This window comes from Sebastes fasciatus, chromosome 10 (assembly GCF_043250625.1).
Source record: "Sebastes fasciatus isolate fSebFas1 chromosome 10, fSebFas1.pri, whole genome shotgun sequence".
Lineage (NCBI taxonomy): Eukaryota > Metazoa > Chordata > Actinopteri > Perciformes > Sebastidae > Sebastes > Sebastes fasciatus.
Window position 1 is genome coordinate 4,663,237 of NC_133804.1, and position 20,379 is coordinate 4,683,615.

Below are 20,379 nucleotides of genomic sequence, written 5' to 3' on the forward strand. Positions count from 1 at the left end.
ATTATTTGGCATGTGTCTTCCATAAGACACGTGTCTTACTTTAGCATAGCCTTGAAAAAAATGCAGCAAATTTTGGCTACAAGGCAACACAATGTTACCTGCAAGGCACTGCATTGGCCAAATTGTAAAGCACACATTTTTTTTACTGCACTGTTTTTCGCTCACTTAGTGTCGCCATGACCCCACTCTAGATCTTGGGTTCGTCTGGGATTTTAACCCTTGATCTTTCACCCCCAAAATGAGGATCATAATCCTAGACCAACAAGACAGGCAAGTGGCATTTCATGTCCGCCCAACAAAATCCTGTTTAGATCTACAACTGCCATACGAGAATCATATGCATAAGATAATCATACCCCTAACAAATGAGCAAATTAAGCAACATTTGATGTCCACCCCACAAAATTCTGCTTCAACCTACAACTGCCATACCATTTCCATTATTTGGCATCTGTCTTAAAAGAGCATGGCTTGGCAAACAAAACGCGTGGTCATCCTGCATAAAAGTTGAACCTGGCTCAATTTCTTCTGCAACGCAAAACAATGTCACTGGGAAGCCACTGCATTTGCCAAATTGTAAAGCGCACGTTGTTTACAACCCTTTTTTTTTGGCTCACTAAAATTAAATGTTTCTATCTCTCCTCTCTAGTGCTTGGGCTTAGCATGAATCAATCCCTTAGATCAACTCTCCAAGCTAACAAAGCCCCATGGAATCATGTTTAGTCCAGTAACTGCCATATGAGAATAATACCTATATTAATGATATAATTGAACCTGAGTTTCTCAACAGTTCCCTTCGTAATTCTTTTCCTCCCGTCAAAAAGGAGTACAGGTGTTTTGTCCAACAATTTTGCATTGATGACATGCTGAAAAAACAGAATTATCACTTTCCCAAATGGTCCTGAGTTGAACAAAGAAAGAGAAACAAGAACCAGGGAGACACAGTATTTCTAGTCTCTCGCGCCACACAGTATTGATATACACAATTGTCTAATCACTAATTGAAAAAGGATTGGCCTGAGGGGAAAGAGCATTGTTGAGAGAGACGAGGAAAGCCCTTCTTTGTCTCCAATTGGATCACAATCTTTTTCATTTCTTATCTCATTTTGCTCCTTTTCGCACACTGATATGATATTTTACTCGGTCTTGCCTTTACTCTAATTGAATTCAATTAAAATCACTTTTTTTTCACATGACAAAGAAAGTTGGTTGTTTGCCAAAGCAACATTAGTGCAACAATACCGACTGTTTGACCCATCCAACCCCTGCACTTTATTGCTCTTTATACAATGTCAGTTCCTCTGACCGTCTAATAATGACATATATGGGTTTACATTGGGGTTAGTTGAAAGCCTGGTGCATTCCCGTAGTACGGACACTAAGAAGTGTGTCAGTATCAGATGCCGACCAAGACCAAGCGGTGGTATTTTGACGAGTTGTGACAGAGACCGGGTTGGAACAGGAGACAATCCCAGATGCTTCAGATTAAAAAGCTTGAGGTTTCACTTTCACTCTCCAATTTTTGGTTAACATATGACCATTACCAAGTCCGGTCACTTTTGAATCCAATTTTCAAAAATTTGCTCAAGGTTGCCATCATTTTTACTCATTTTATATACTCCCCAGAGGATGAATTCTTTCAGATTGGGACAACCCATGTATGCAAGATAACTCCCTTATAATATTTCCATTACATTTGCTGATCACATTCCTTCTCTTTTGTGGCTAAACCCTTTTGGTTTAATGACCCAGTGGATGTTCCACTGGTGCCACCCTTACTACTAGTGGTGAGGCTTTAAAAATACAAAATGTCAGTATGTTGCTTGTTCTGTCCAACACCTTTGTATTGTTGGCTGTAATGAACATTGCAGCCTGTAAGGGCCGCTAGCAGTGCTTTGGACTTTGAGTCTCACTTTTCAGCCATTCAATCATGTTGCCAATCAATTGCATCACCACCCTTTCTCCCTTCCTCTTTGCCACTCTCTTCTTCTGTCTTTCGCTCTCCCTTTCACACACACATAAACACACACACTCTGTCTTTTTCCTCAGTCCATATTGATGACCAGGGCATAATAACAGAGGTGACATGGTTGACTTGTTTCAAGCAATTATCGTCTGGCTCATTATTGGCAGGTAGGCATTGCATGTACAGCATGTGTGTGTGTGTGTGTGTGTGCTGGGGCTGTGTGGGTGTATCTACCAATGTATGGACATGTGTGCAAAATTCAACTTTGTGTGTGAAAGAGAGAGAGTCTGTGGGTATAAAGGCTAATGGTAATTAGCAGTATTAATGGTGTTAGCCAATTAGCTAACGTGCCCTGAAGAGCGCCGAGCATTGAAGTAAAGGGCAGGGGAGCTATTTGTCTTCCCAAGGCCAAACTAGCCAGGAAGGTGTATAATCCAGAGCACACGCACACATGCACAACACAGAGCAGGAGTAGCTAGTAGGTACAGAATCAAGAGATAGCTGATACACATACTAATGATACCAGCAAGTACATGACCATATACACATATACAGACAAAGAAGCAGAAAAAGGCATACGAACATGCACACACAAACAAACCCAGTAGCCATATTTTAAGCTAAAGCTAACACCCATTGATTAGGGGCATTTTGTAACATTTTTTTCATTTTTGCAAAACCCTGTTGAAAGAATAAAGAACCAGAAGAGAAAGAAGAGGAGGTAATATAGGCTTACTGCTATCAGGGTGCAAAATCAGAAAGAACAAAATCCAAGAAAACTGAAATTGAGGGTAAGAAAGACAAAATGAAAAGATGGAAAAAGTTGAAGTGTATAATCAAATACAAATTTAGTGTGATGATCTTTTTTTCCAAAACCTCAACCTCCCACAATTCAAATGACAGCATTTTCAAATGTCAGGCACAGTGTTTTCCTTAAATTCACACGGGACACGAACGGCTGCCTCCTGAGTGAATGACCTGTGTTGACCTATACCCGTCCACCCCGACCTCCTCCCTACTTTTGCTGACTATATCAAATGTGATACGTATAAAAAACACAACGTAAATCACAATGCAGTTTCGTAGTATGGGAATGTAGTTTGTAGGAGACCAGGCAGGTATGTGTGTGTGTGTGTCTGTGTGTGTGTGTGTGCGTGTGTGTGTGTGTGTGTGTGTGTGTGTGTGTGTGTGTGTGTGTGTGTGTGTGTGTGTGTCAGTGGTAGCTGGTGACTAAAAAAATTGGGGAGGACGGGAGGAAAACCAACCCACTGTGGCGTCATGTTATTTTATTAAGTTATTTCTCGTATTTTGCACTTCCACCTCCATTTTCTGAATAGACTCAGTGCTGCTAGATATATGTGCTCTCATGTTGCTCATTTTATCTTATGGGGGGCTTCCATGGGATTTAGATTTTTTGTAAATCTTTTAATCTGGAAAGGACTTTGTACTTAAATTTGACAAGTGTTGTATAAATTATTATTATTACTACACTAGTTGCCTAGGTGACTTATCTTTACTTTCTTATGTAAAATGAACAATTAAGCAGTAAAACAAGTTTGTCACTTACAATACAGAGGTAGAGACTGAAGACGACATTTGGACATCACCATTGGACCAACGAGCTGTCAATCATGTATTCTGCTGTTGTTGATTTGTAACTAGCTAAGGGAGGAGCAGCCTCATTTGACGTGTTTTGGCCAATCACAGACAAGCATGTAAAAAAGTGAAATGCATTGAGTTGATATAAGATGTCCCGCCCTAACGGAGGACAGAGGGTTCTCGTTCTCCCTGACCTCCCAAGCTGCCACAACCACTTCACACACACACACAGGCTGTCCTTTCCCCTCTGCCCTGCAGGGTCGCTGTTGAGGCATTTTAATCAGAATTTAAATCAATACAATTTTTATTCCAAAGAAGAAAGACAAATTATTTTATAAATGATTCTGAGATTTGGTAATGGTTTATTTCAACCAATTACTCTTTTTTGAACTACTACTTTTTTCCAACAACTCTCTTGCCTCTCAAATCTATGGACCAGCCTCCACTGGTGTGTGTATGTGTATGTGTATGTGTATGTGTATGTGTATGTGTATACATTCCTGCCTCTCCTTGTGTGTGTGTAAAGGCCTGTTGGGCAGTGGGCTGCTCCAGAGAGGTAACCTTTGCTTGTATAGAAGTAAGAAACGTACTCCGTCTGCCTGAGGTAGAACTCCCTGGAAACCTGTATTCACACACACAATGATGGCTTACACTGTACACAAAATGAGGCACATGGTGTCACACACAAACACACACACACACACACACACACACACACACACACGCACACACAGACATACACAGACAAAATTTACCTGAGCTGCTAAAGGGGGGGAAAAAGCTATTTGACCGTTCAGACTGAGGAAAAACAGCTTGGCATCAGGGCCATGCACTTTGTCACAAACACACACAAAAACACACACACACAAACACACAAACATACTGTAATACACTTTAATTCAGCTTGGTTTTGTTGTACTTTTTTTTTACATTTAATTACTTTTTAACTTATCCGTGCACTATGGACACTAAACCCGTTGAGTTTGCCAAAACTGATGCGGTCTGTGATGTCATCCACTCAGCTACAAGCAGGCTGCAGACACAAAACCCACCTTCTTATTCTGCCCACATTCACTCAGTATGTTACATGCCACACCAGAGACAATAAAACACTGTATTAATTTTATGCCTACAACAAGGAAGCGTTGCAACTCCTCACCTCTCTCTCCCCTGGGATGATCTAATCACAACTCGGTGCACCTCCTGCCTGTATACAAAACCTCTCATACACAGGCAGCCAGCTGTCACTCTCCCAGTGAAAAGATGGTCCGAAGAGACTGACGAGGCTACGAAGGACTGTTTTGATTCAACAATGCGGGTAGCTTTTAGTGAAGCTCATGGGGAGGACATTGATGGTCTCACACACACTGTATAACGGACTATATCAACTTCTGTGTGGAGAATGATGTAGGGTTGTACAGTGTTTTTCTCCAACACCAAACTGTGGATTTCTCCTGACATAAACGCTCTCCCCAAGGAGAAAAAAAGGGCTTTAAGGTCAGGAAATAAGGAGGAGCTGGAGAATGAGCAGAGAGAGCTGAGGAGGAGGATCAGGGTGGGGAAAAAAACAGCTACAGGTAGGAAAATAAAGAATCAGTTGCAGCAGAACAACATCAATGGAGTCTGGAGGGGGTCTTAAAACCATCTCAGGTTACAAGGACCCCAACTCCCAGCCTTGTGGGTGAATGATCTGAAACTATTCCTCAATAGATTTGATCAGCCTTTTGTCCCTCTGTACCTGAGCTTGAAGGTGGGGAGAGTGCCACAGCTGTGGAAAACCTCCTGCGTGGTACCAGTGCCGACAGCTATAGGCCGGTGGCACTGACATCTCACCTGATGAAGTCACTGGAGAGGCTGGTCCTTGTCCATCTCTTCCTGCTGTTGAGATCATCAATGGACCCGCTACAGTTCGCCTATCAACCTGGCATCGGGGGTGGATAACGCTGTCATGTACCTCCTACATAGATCCCTCTCTCACCTGGAAAAAAGGCTGGGAGCACTGTGAGAATCATGTTTTTCGATAATACCATACAGCCCGAGCTTCTGAGGGACAAGTTGGAGTGCACGGGGGGTGGACCACCACTTCACAGCATGGATCCTGGACATCCTCCCCAACCGACCACAGCGTGTGAGTATACAGGACTGTCAGTCCGACATGCTTATCTGCATTTCCGGCCCGCGGGAAACACTTCTGGTTCCCTTCCTCCTCACCATTTACACTGCTGACTTCACACACAACATAGCTAACTGCCACCTGCAAAAGTTCTCTGACGTCTCTGCAATCATCGGCCTGATCACAGACGGGGACGACAGGGAATACATAGAACTGATCCAGGACTTTGTGAGTTGTGTAACAATAGGATTGTTTGTTCCTAGTTGATGTTGTTTCAGGGAACTGTTAGAGTGTGACACAGACCAAAGTAATGCTATCCAGAGCTGAGTTATTGTGTGGACTGTCTGTGTAACGACAGCTCGCCGTTACTGGAGGTTAATTATAGTAACTTTAACTATAACTATAATTACAATGCATAAATGGTTATTGAACGCACTTATTGACACATTTTGTTAACAGGGTAAATAAACACACAGATGTATTTATTGATCAATTAATTTATTGTCGATATATTTCAGTACAGTGAGGCTGGTGTGCGGGGTATTATACAGTGGGGAAGCGGGGCGATTCCTCCTCGTCGTTTTCTCCTGTAAAATACCAAAATATTTATTAAAATGCACATTGATTTATACCCCAGTAGTGGAAGAAGGTAATGTGGGATAAGGAAGTAGATTGAAGATTGTAGATTGACTTGTATTAACATTAAAACGGTCATGTCAATATCATGCATAGATTTACCTCTGCCTGTTTCCGTCTCCCAGGGTGTTCCGGCGAAAGAGATCCCCAGGGGCTTGCGCACCCATAAATAGTTTCAGGAGGGTAAAACCAGTGGGAAGTGGGTAGAAGGGAGTTTGGTGGGACTGTTTTAAATGTATTTATTAAGGTGAAATATTTATTGGTATTTAGTAAAGATATTTAGGTGTGTATTTATTAAGAGTATTTATATTTTGGGTAATGGTTTTATGTAAATAGATTTTTTTATTTTTGTATATTTGTGTGTTGTAATTAATATGAGGAATTGTATGTGCCAATTGAATGGGCTATATAAGGCTGGTGAATCTAAGTCGAGTGGGCAATACTTATGTGGAGGCCAACATGTGTGTACGGTGCGGGGAAAGAAAAATAAAATGTTTTCATGCTGAAACGTCATCGGTTGTGGACTTCTCCTCATTGCCTCCAAGACTGTTCGGGCATTCTAACAGTCTGATTGAATAAAGTCACAAGTAAGCAAGTACAATGCTTTAACCGTCCATTCTGTATGGTTTATGAAGAACGGAACAGAATGAAACAGATTGGTGCCAGCAGAACCGCCTTCAGATCAACGCAGGGAGAACCAATGAGGTGGTGGTGGTGGACTTCCGCAGGTGCAAACACTCTCCTCCTGTACCAGTGAACATCCAGGGAATGGACAGATGGTGAAATCTTACAAGTACCTGGGTGTTTCACCTGAACAATAAACTGGACTGGACAGACAACACAAACGCACTTTACAAAAAGAGATGGAAAATCAGGTCTTTTGGAGTGCAGGGAACACTCCCGATGAACTTTTTTGACTCGTTGGTGGCATCAGCCATCTTCTACGGAGTGGTCTGCTGGGGGCAGCAGCATCTCGACCGCTGACAGGAAGAGACTTAACAGACTGGTTAAGAAGGCCGGCTCTGTCCCCCCCCCCCCCCGCGATCCAGTGGAAGTGGCGGGAGACAGGAGAATGATGGCTAAGCTATTATCCCTGATGGAGAACTGTTCCATCCCATGCAGGACACTCTGACAGCACTGGGCAGCTCCTTCACTAACAGTGTGTGAAGGAGAGATACTACAGGTCATTCCTTCCTGCTGCTGTCAGACTCTACAATCACCGCTGCTCCCAGTAGACTGTACACACCAAAACTGACATTGCATTCATTGTAAAATATAAATGTATACCACTGTACAACTTTATACTGATGCATCTCGCTGTTTGCTCTGTCCCCTTTACTGCGGTGACACTGCAAATCTCCCCTCTGTGGGATTAATAAAGGATTATCTTATTTTATTTGATCTCACTGTGAACATTTAGACACTTCATTTATTCAATGATTTGATCTTGGTTTATTGATTCATGATGGTGGTCATACAGACAGAATGACAGGACAGTGATCTGACATGCTTAGACGCCATGTAATCAAGGTAAGTAATGATTCAAATTTGAGCATTGTATTCTCTGTGGTAAGATTAAAATAAATCCTTTTTTAATCCCTAGAGGGGAAATTCGACAACAGGTTAAATCTTGGAATATAGAATAATTCTGAAATTGCACTTTAATGTCTGCTTTTAATTTATCAAAAGGAGAGAAAAAACAGAGAAAAAAAAACATTGTAATTCAACCCAAAATATATAATATTGTTGGGTAATGTTGAGAAACTAGCAAGAAGAAGCTAGATTTAAAAAAATGATCCAACCAAAAAACCCAGCCAAGTGCTGCCAACTCTTTTCCAATGAAAGTAGCTAACAGCATTAGCCCCAAAACTCGCTAAATCTAGAGAGAAAGTCGCCAAGTTGGCAACACTGACAGTCCATCGCATCAGGCCTCCCGTCAAAGCCACTCCCCCAAAATGATCAACATGAAGCTACACATATCATAATGAATGTCTAAGCACAAACATGACTAGCAGCTTGTGGAATACTACAGTGACGCGCAATGAGAAATGCAGGCAGGTATGTAGATAGGCATTTAGCCCATCCAATCAATGTATTCGGGTCGAATGAGATGACTGGACGGTCTTCTTACAGTCCTGTGACAGCCACAGATGCCGTATTTTTCTTCTTTCTTTTTTTTTTGTCAGAGCATTTGATTTATTGATTGCTGTCAGGATGTAATGAGTAATTTTAACAAATATAACAAATGTATTTGAACATCATAACCAACCCATAGCTTTAAATTGTGGTTAGCTAGTAGGTATACAGTATGCAAAAAGAGAAACATCAGCTAATCACACACCACACACAAAACCACACACACACACACACACACACACACACACGCGCACACACACACACACACACACACACACACACACACATGCATGCACTGAACTGACAGAAATAAAGGCATTTCTCAAAACTGCACACGCACACTCCCACTGTCGCTCACCCTCATGCATGACTGCACACACAGACAATAATACTTGCAGGTAAGCAGCTGCTCGGATATGGTACACACTCACTCAGGGCTATGCAGAGAATCACGTTTTAAAATGCACACACACATGAGCCACACAATCACACACATACACACACACACACACACACATTTGAGGTTCCTGCCAGAGTGTGACTGATTGAATTTCAACCTTCTCCATGTCTGCAGGCCAAAGGCAGCAGCAACCGCTGAGCAATGCACATTTTACTGCTCTCTCTGCCTGCATCAGAGACTGTGTGTGTGTTTGTGTGTATCACTGATTTTGCCATTTCACCTGTCCATATGTAAAGGTCACAGAAATAGTGTAATTTTGGAGGTCTTTAATTCTGAGAAAAAAGCTCACGATGCTTCCAGTACCCTGAAAACAGCCTCTTCCTGACATATTCCGCATGTCTTTTACTTCTTTGTTTCATGCAATTTATGCAACTATTCAAACATCTTGGGTCATTTGTAATATGTGCTGCTTTTAATACCACTTTTGATGTATGCAAATTAAACTTTTGATTGAAGCAAAAGCCTCATCAGTGTGAGATAATGAGTAATCATGAGTCCCATCTCAAAAGGCCAAAACTGGATGGAAAAAGACTTTAAAGCTGTGTTTAAATAATCAGACACTGTACTACTGCACACTGACAATTAATCAAATCAAATCAGACAGCGAAACTTCATTTCCATGTGTTAGCAGCAAGCACCCACCACCATGGCCACCAAGTTGTGAAGCCAGTACAGATGTGCTTTAAAATATTCAACACATTGAACAGCTGGTATATGGTGTCCCAAAAATGCAGGATTCATAAAGTCCCTACTTAATACCTAAAAGTTATAAGTTCCTCACACAAGTGGTTAGGCTCTTAACAGCTAATTTAGCTACCAACGCCTTGATGACAGTTGTGACAGTTGTTTTACCATTAGGAAGATATTAAAACCTAAAGAGAAGTCTCTTATGGGGGCACTTTTCGTTGAACGACGTGGCTCTCAGCCTATTAGAATCATTGGCGTGGTTACTTCTCCCTTGTTCTTCCCCAGATTCACTGAGGCTTCCTGCACTTTTCCAAAGTGTTTATTCTCTGGCTCCAGTACCTTCAGAATAGTAACTCCAAACACACTACACAAATCCTTGTGTTTTGGGCGATGTGGTCAGCAGAGTGATCATCAACATTACTTAATCCATACTTTTATTATGCTGGCAGTTGTCAACTCTGACCAGTAAAGGCAGAGGATCAGATAAAAGGAAGGCCACTCCTGACCCCTCTACAACTTCATACAGAGATTCATAGTGAGCAGTAGTGTCACACAAGCAGTGTATAAAGCTATTAAAAAAAAAAGAATGAACCCTCCTTTTCCAACATGTAATTTTGGAAAGATAATTACAAAAGTGGTCAGAATGGGTGAATGTTTTGTCATCATGACTTCAAGTGACAGAGTCAATTCTTAGCCTTTTGTCTAATGATTCAGTTCCCGGTCTGTTTTTTACTTTAAAGACATTGGAAGGCAACTTAACTCATTTTCACTTATCAGGAATGTATTTATTCCATGGCAGCAAAATATCTTTCACAAAAATTCCTGTAAGTTAAACTGGGCTAACTAAACATATTTAGGGCTTATTAATTAAAATATATATAAACAACCATGAAAAAACATAAAATAAAATAAATAATACAATAATTAATTAAAAAAAGAAAATCTGCTGATGTTAATAGATTCATGTCTAATCATCAATATAATAACAATCCCCACATTTTCAAGAGTAATTCCAGAATTTTAAATAGTTTTGTATTGAAGTCAATACAGTATCGATCATATTGGAGGAGTTTATTATTCTACAGAAAGTGATTTGATAAGTCTCTAGGACATTTTGATATGTTTTTGAAAAGTTTTCACTATTGCAATTCAAACCAACCAGATAGAAAATGGCCAAACAATTATCTTGACAGAAAACAATTGCATCACGTAGCTAATACACTTTAAATGATTCAAGGCTAAAAGTTACAAAACAACGACCACAAAACAAAACAGAATTAAAGCTGCAAGCAGCGATGAACGGGCCCTTGCACCTTCCCGCGCGTCGGCGGAACTAGGAGGCGTTCGTTAAAGTACGTGGTCTATAAAACGCAAAAAATGGGCGAAAATCGCACATTAAATTCAAAATGGCTGACTTCCTGTTCAGTTTTGGGCATACCTTCAAGAGGTTTTTTTGTGCGTCTCAGATGTTACATCTGTCTGCCAAATTTCATACATGTAGGTGAAACCAGAGGTAGGGGCTCAATTTCTCAAACTTTCTAGGGGGCGCTAGCGAGACATTTTGCAACACCTAAGCCCAAGACCCTTAAAATATCAAATTTTTCATCGCGTCTGATAAGTGTGCCAAGTTTTTTGGCCCTCAAAAAGGCGATTCATTTGCCTGAAAAAGAAAAAGAAAAAGAATTCCTACAGTTTCAATAGGGCCTTCACTGGCTGATGTTGTCGGTGCTCGTGCCCTAAATATTACCTCTTTGTCTGAGAGCTAATTAACTAACTAATCAGAACCATTTATGTACTTAGGATCATACGGTGTAACCTCAGTTTCAGGCAAACAGCTGATTAAGAACAGTAGGCCTACAGTATACAGTGTTAGATCACACACAATGAAAGAAAAAACATCTGTATTAGGAAGAAGTTGTCCCTCAACTCATTCAGTATCAACAGTACTGAATAGCAACTACAAGCAGACTACAAAAGGGCAAAAACACAGCTGCTGGAACCACTTTGGCCACCAGACTCTGCACCGCTCCTGAAAGTAATACATTGGTCTATAACCCTTTTGTGCGTCCTCATTCACAGGCAGATGGGTCATCAGCTTTTGTTGCCTTCGCTGCATCAGTCAGCTAGAGGGGCACAGGGACAGTAATTCAGAAGACAGCCACTGAATGAATGAATGCCCCCACCTTTCTCATCATGACCTCTAGCTTGTTTTCAGATTCAATCCATTACAGATTATGTTTGGTCCCATTTACCAATCCCCATTCCAGCCGAAAGCAATAGTGACCACTGACCACTTCAGCCGTAGATTGATTTGCAGGACGCCTGGGGGACAAAAAAGACACAAGAAGACTGATGACTCAATATCCATAATAACCGAGGCCCCAGTTTAATTTGCTTTTCAATTCAATCAGCTTCTTCACTTCCAAGTCGATCGTTTTTCTACAAAAAATTCAAAACGCCCATATGCTTGAGCAGGTTGTCACATCTGAGCCAATTTAGACATAACTGTGAATGAATGCTGTGTCAAAAGCAAATGACTTTTAGGGTCAAACCAAATAATATGGATGAAGAGAGTGGACGGAGATGACAGAAATCTTGTCAGTCCAGTCCGGTTTTGTTTCATAGGTCTTTTTGGTGAAGCTGATTGGGGTTGAGAGGACTACTCAATCAGCAGCTTAGTCTCTAGTTTTAGATTGAGAAGTACTTGCCTAAAACTGTAACCTTCTCTGACCTCTCTGGAGGTTAACTGAGCAAAGCAGTAATATTTTGGTGGATTCTGCTGCTCATGCTATCTGCTAACTTGTGCTTATTATTCTGTTTTCCCACAATTTTGGAAGAATGGGAAAAATTAGAAAAAATATACACTTATTCTAATAAGAAAATAAAACTGTGGCAGTCAAGTCACATATGCCCTACTCCTCCAATCCACCATACACAAGATTGATCTGTACATTGCCTGAAGGACATAGGGGAGATAAAGGCAGGGACTAGATTATATGACCCATCTCCATCACAATGACCTGAAGGGTCAAACTACTGACCCTAAAAGTCCCATTACTTATTTGGATGGATTTAGCCAGAATCTGTCTTGGCTTTGGATCTCAAGTCACACTACCGAAGCTAAGTGTGTAAACCTCCAAACTATTGATTTGTATGAAGCCTGGGGGGACAGAGGAGACAGTAATTGAATACTTGCAGGAAAAAAGGGCTTATTTCCATCAACTGAATCTGATGGGTCAAACTACAGAGCTAAAAGAAATATAGAACAGCAGAAATTCCCATGAAGCTCTATCCTAAATGTCTCATATATCTAACAGTGCCCAGAAACATGTAAAGCCTTATGCTTAGGCAAACAAAATACCAGTTTCCAATTTTGTGCCGGTGTCTCAGGGAACAGATAAACATTATAGTAGATAAATCCTTTGATCGCCTTCCCTGTTATGTGATCACAACATTCTCTGTAATTGCATCTCATGTGCATTTGGCTGTTTGTCTAATTGTCATTGTCTATACGAGAAGAGAATAGAACTGCAGAGAATTGCTTTGATTTGAATCAATTAACATAAAGTAAAGACAGTTTTAAAATTAGTTTTGGGTTACCTTAAAATGTCATTGAAATGAACCATTATCCATCATAACAGTAGTAAAAAAATATCTTTGGAGAGAGACAAAAAAAAATTCAAACCACAAATGAAAATGTCAATGAAAAGGATCCACTTAAAAATAAATTAACTTCTTGGAACAGCTAGAAGTTACTGCTCTGTGAAGGCCGCGAACAGCGGCATAACTGAAAATGTTGAGTTTCCTGTTAACTCTATTATTTCCAAAGGTTCAATGTGTAGAATTTTAAAATGTTGGATTCGGAGGGTAACATCCTGGAGTTTGCTGGTAGTTTGGCACCATGTGCCCAGCCAAAACGAACCAAGCACATAAACCTTGGTAAAAGGTTCAATTGTTTTTTAACCATTTCTCCGTACTTGCCCAACAACCAGCAGAGATTCTAAGAAGTTATTGGTCCCGACCAAGAATGAACCCCCTGTAACGCTGAAAATATTCTTCTGTGAAGATATACATGTTTACTTCCTGTCAGCTGATGTTATTTACATACACTGCAAAAGGAAATAAACTAGGACACATTTAGAATGTTTATGTTTAAAACCGTGTAGTGATCTATATATTGTATATTTGTGACATCACAAATGGACAGAAATCCTAACGGCTTGTTTCAAACACACAATTACTGAATACGGGCTGTGTGTATTACTCCATATCTTGAGCGTTTTGATAGTTTGTTATAATTATTATAATTTATATTGCACTTAAACCTGCTTTATAATATAAAATACTTGAAAATCTGAACTTTATACAATATGGGACCTTTAAGTTTCGGAACAGTTTAAACAAACAAGATATATTGTGTTAAATAGTGAGCTTTTCTCCGACAAGTCTATTACACCTCAGAGTGTATAAGCCACAATGTCATGGCCACTTTCCAAAGCAAAACAAGTTACACTGTGTTGAATAATAATCCATTTCTCTCTAACAGTTGAATTCATGGTTAGGTCTGTTTCAGTGACAGTTATTCATATATAAAATAGTTGCGTGACATCAAGTAAAAAATATTGTTGTCACAGTTTAATATACCCTGTTCAATTATTCAGACAAGATATCGGTTTTAGGTGTGTTCTTTTACACTTTCTTTTATATGTTAATGGACACCTGCAAGTTAATAAGAGATGAGTATTTGTGTGGCCATAATTAATTTACTGTCTGAGCAGTGCATTTTTCATATAACACACAATATTACCATCAAGACAGATTTTGTTTTGAATATATTTGTAGCTTTGCATCGTCTTAGTGGCACATCAGTACTTAATACTAATGACACAAAGGTAGAACTGTTACCAATCATATCATCGCACAATGATAATTTGATCAAAGAGCTTGTTTGCCAAAAAGTCAGGGTATTCCTTTAATCAAGTAGACATTAAGCAAGATGGCTCACATCCAACGTCTCTAATGGACAGGCGGTTGGCATAATTTCAGTGATCTCTGACAGTGGAGCTAATGTTTATTCAGGCAAAGGAAAAGAGCATGGAAAGACTGAGAAAGCTCTCGATGTGAGGGAACACTTCTAAAGTGTTTGGAAAAATCTTAATCTCAGTCTAATTTAGTAAAGAAGACAGTATGAGTTGATATTGACCAGGAAGACCACTGGCTGACACCCAGGGCAGCTAAAATGATGAATGAGGAGCAATCATTGTGTCTTTGGATGACAACAGTGCTATATTCTTAAAAGTGAGACCAACCATCTAAAGTGTTAGTTTTGTCATGTTGTTCTCTGCAATTCTCTGATGGAGAAATATCAAATACAAGTTAACTGGTGCTGTTGGCTTTGTCGGTCAAGTGACCCTTACCTTGCAGGTCATAATGTTCCTCCCAAAATAGTTTAGGGGAAAAAAGCATAATGGTGCACCTCCCTTTTTGGATGTCCAGTCTGAACACCAATGCTATCGGCATGGCTCTAGGGATGGCAATATCAGTCTATTGGTCAGTTTGGTCCAGACTGAAATATCTCGACAACTACAAGATTGCTATGAAATTAAAGGTGTTCGACAGGATATCCAGAGCATAAATGTAGCGTCAAACAACTATTTGCAATGTAAAGATATAGTGGAGCAATGTCTACCTGAGCAGAGAAGGAAGTCACATTCCCTCTGTGTGTATTCCAACATTCTCTGTGCTTTGTTGACATAGCCAGGCCGGCTGCCCATGCTTTTAGGGCATGTTAATGCATATGAGCGTGCCCCACTGGCTAGCTCTCGGCCGCTGCTCTGCACTGCTCTCATACAGCAGTTACAGTTGCCAACACCATCCCGACCGACAGCATCATAATGGAAACATAGCACCAATACTCCGGTCCCCCCCCCCAACCTAATACCGTTATCTCTGTCAGCACTGTTGCCGTTGTTTTCACTGTTAGCACCGTTAGCTACGAGCCGCTGGCTCAGCCGTTGCCATGGTGAGAGCAATGCGGGGGCAATACAAAATGCTCCAATCTTGCATTTAGCAACTTTAAGTACAGATATTCATGGTCCCCAGAGGATGCATCATACTCATGTTGGTAATCCTCTGACTTCACCTCTAGCACCATCAGGAGATTGATATTTGTGGTTCAAATTAAAATATTGTGACAATCCAATCCAATCCAATCCAAATTTATTTATAAAGCACATTTAAAAACAACAAAAGTTGACCAAAGTGCTGTACAATTATACATAAGAACATAAAAACAACACAATAAAACAACTAAGGCCAACTTAAAACCAAAAGGACATTAAAATAATAAAAGCGTTAAGACCAATAGGAAAGGAGAAAGGATTAAAATAGTCAACTCTAATGCCGTGCCAAAAGTATGAGAAAAATTACCATGAAATTTGTTTCAGATATTCAGGTTCCCTCTAACATACAATCGAATTACTTTGGTGATCCTCATTTCCTTTTAGTGCCACCAGTGGGGCTAAGTTTTCACATCATTAAAATATGTCCACTTCTACACAATGGACGCATGTTAATAATTCTGGTGATTCCATAAATGTTTTTTGCTCAGAGTGAAATGCCTGGAAAACAAATGGATTTTCCATTAAAATTTGGCGCACATTTGGTACAGACATTCATGGTCCCCGGAGAATATTTTTTTAATAACTTAATGGCATTCCCATTAGCCTCAGCTGTACTATATGTTTAGTGTTAACATATATTAGCATAACATGCTCAACTAAGATGGGGAACCTTATACCTGCTAAACAACAACATGCTAGTATTATCATTGTGAGCATGTTGGCTTGCTGCATTTCTCTCAAAGCACCACTGTGTCTACATACAGCCTCACAGAGCAACTAGCATGGCTGTACACTTTTAGTCTTGTTAGAATCCAGATTTTTGTAATATTGTTTGTTTATTTTTTTAAACCAATTTTCACTTTTTTTTCTTTAAAAAGAAAATCCCAATAACTACAGATTATATGTTATTAAATGACCAAAAACTATGAGTATTACACATTGGTTACTTGGACTTCTCCATGCTCAGGCCTGTAAGACATATCAGCCTTTGGCCAGTTGAAGACATTAATAAATTATCTTAAAGTCTTCACCCTTTACCATCCACATACAGTAACTCCTCCTCCGTTTACATCCTCCTCTCCATTCTTCTTCTTCTCATTCTCGTGGCCAAGGTCACACGACCCTCTAACAATTATCCTGCTCTCAGATTAGCACTTCATGTGTGTCCTTTCCGTATGCTTACGCCCCAATAAGCACCTCTTCCACTAAACCCGATACAGGCGGCTCCTTCGTGCATTTCCACCTTTTCTACTTTCACCTCGATCCAACCTGATCCTGCTATAGCGAGCGCTCTCTGCATTGAGAAAAAGACAGAGGCCAGCCAATAAGCTGGCTGGCTCTCCCTGCATTATAAAAGGACAGAACCCCAGTGCTAATTGGTTTTCATTTTGATCTCGCCAGCCTTTGAATATGTCTCCCACCCCTCGGGTAATGGAATGGCCCTGACCACTTTAATTACCCACCACTGTGGAGAGAGAGCACAAGTCAGAGAAGGAGAATGAGATAGAATAAAAGAAGAGATGATGGCATGATGGCAGAACAATCCAGTAGCTGGAGGCTGAGTGAGTGACAGAAAGAAAGAGAGAAGGAGGGAGTTGAGGAGGGAATTATGGGGTATGTAGAGGAATTTGACCAGTGTGCATGACCATGACCATAACCTTGTTTTCAGTGTGTGGCATGACCAATACATTGATGATTGTTTAGAAGTTCAAAATAAAAAATTATTAAAATAAAATTGGTGCTGGACGAAAAGTCAGACAATTATCAAAGTGATTAAAATTCATCCTGAAGGGGCACATTTATATGGATACAAATTTCCTGGCATACCATCCAATACTTGTCAAGACATTTCACTTTGAGCCAAAAATGTCAACTTGATAGTGCCGCCAGAGGTAAAAGTCAGGTGGGTCTTGAACAAAATATTGAGCCAATCCATCCATTTGTTGTAAAGATATTTCACTAAAAGTCGAAATTGTCAAATCTCCTGATAGCGAGGATCGCCAAAGTCATTTGGATTCAGTGGGTCAAACAAACACTTTCAGCCAGGAGTCCGCTGTTCATGTCAAACTAAAAGTAACATTGACTTATTTTGTCACGTCAGTCGTTAGTCATGAGACTCATTAGTATTGTCAGTCCTGTGAGTCACTAGTCAGTGAAGTTAACATCAACCACGACCATTTCCTAACCCTACCCAAGCGGTTGTGTTGCCTAAACCTAACTTCCGGTAAAAAAATTAATTTTGAAAGGACACTATGCATGCATTGAGTGTCTATTGACACGCTGTCTCTGGTCCGTCTAAAAGTAAAGCATGAGGGGTACCCCGTGCTTCGGTCTCCGATGCCGAGGGGTACTGACCAAGCGGCGGTATTTGACAAGTTGGGAGTGAGAATGTGTCATTTCTGCCAATTCTAGCTGTGTAACCATTCCCTAACTGATTTTTAAGTTTTAGTTGTTGTAATCTCCCAGTTAAACTTTGATACATATAGCATATCAATAATTTAAGCTTCAACTTAATGTTTCTGAAACAGGGATCTTAAGTAGCTTGTAAAAAAGGCTACATGTTTATTCAATGTATTATGTATGTACTGTATGTAACATTTAATTTATGATGCTGCTCATTGCATGTTGAGGTTGGAGCTAGAGTTAATATGAAAGAGACTCCACCATTAAATTTGGGGAGATATGGGGTCCGTTCTTCCAATTCGTTAAGAGGATTAAACTTCCCACTCATTACTGATTGAGGCAACTTTTATGGTTTGGAGGGGTATCAATATTGTGTTTACTGTGGCGTGGGTGATATGCGGCTGTACTGATCATTAATGTCTATTATGGACACGGTTTACAATTAGCTGACTGACTATTTTTGCAGTTGTCCTTTTTTTTTGTTTTGGGGTTTTATGTGGGGTGGTTGTTGTTGTTTTTTTTGTTTCTTGTCTTTATGGTTGTGTAAATTTAGTTTTCTTAGTCGTGCAAGTTGTTTTATGTTAAGCAATATGTCAATTGTCACTTTTATAATGACCTTGTATAAAGGGCATATATACCTTATTCACTTTTTATAAATTATCTGTATGTACATGCAAAACACATTAAACAAGTAGTTTTACAGCCAACAAAAGCTGATTCCAGAGCTGTATTAAATCTTTGTTTTAGATATTCATAAGTGACTTGAAGAAGATTCAGATTTGATAAAGCGGTATCACACCCCAACCCTATTTATAGGGGTATATGCCTGTATTTATGATTGTGAGTGGGTCTTCTCCACCTGTGTGTGTATATATCAGCCTTGAATGCTGATATTGGTGGCTTTGAGGCAAGGTCAATGGGCCATGGTGACTGCCTGAATGTCTACTATCTTGGGCTAGGACCAATAGATCATTTCGAGAGAGAGAGAGAGAGAGAGTGCCAGGGAGTGTGTAGGGAGAGAATATTACATTTTGATCTTGAGGGTCAAAAGGGCACTGCTCTGAGGTCTTTTCTTATGCCGAGACCTACAGCAAATGCAGGAGAAAAAAAATGATGCCATGCGAGTACCGTCAGTTATGTTCAAGCCTGTGAGTGACTCATTCAAGGTCCCAAGCCACACGTAGGATTTCCACCAACTGAATCAATGTCAAATGAAATGTCGAAATGATGAGTGATGCTACATGCTGTGGATCCCCGTGAGCCGTGTGGAACGGCAGATTTCATTTTCTCTTCCTCTTGTGGCTTTTTGAAGTGTCACTTACCAGTTGAATGGCCACTGAAATTATGCCGGTAACTGACACTTCAAAGATGGACTAACCCCGGCCCGCCTCCCAGATTGTCCCAAATCAACGAACGACGGTTGTACCACAATACTGCAGAATAAAAACATTTAAATCTTTTCCAAATTTCAGCACTTAATTCAGATACCTTATGTAGAGATTTGAAATTTTTTTCTCGTGCTTGAGGCATCTGGAAGTATGCTCTACCTTTTAGTTCAAGTACAAACAAATCACCAGATTTGTCGACTAATTTGCATTTTTGCAGCATCATGTGTCAATCAGCCTCGAGAAAGCACAGAGAAGTCAGTCTAATCAGTTCTGCAACACGCTGCTGTCATCTCCAATCTACCCCATGGTGGTGTAAAGAGGAAAATAAAGCCAACTTTTTGTTTGCTAATCTATTGAGAATGCAGTACTACCAAGAGCTTCGAGTTGCTCTAATCTATCACAGTCACACCCACTCATCTCATGAGAAACACTGAGTGGGTGAATCGAGGTAAATGCTACAATCTCCTTGATTTAATTCCTCTTTTAGTGATGACAGGGAGTTGTAGATGAAGAATAGGAGAAAAGTCCTTGGATACTGGCAGTTGTTCCTGGCAGGACAGCTAAATAAAGTGTTGTCTCTTTTGTGTTTTTACCACGACTCCCTACTGTGTCACACATCTCCCCTTCTCTCTTTATTTATGTTTCCCCAGTGGGTGACTCTGGTCTCTGGAAAGTGAAGTGGATATTGAAGTGTCTTAGACTTGCATTCTTTCTAATAGCCTGCAGGGGGCGACTCCTCTGGTTGCAAAAACAAGAAGTTGGATTGTCTAGAAGTCAGTGAGAAAATGAGCCTACATCTCACTTGATTTATTACCTCTGTAAACATTGTAAACATGAGTTTATGGTCTCAATCGCTAGTTTCATGTCTT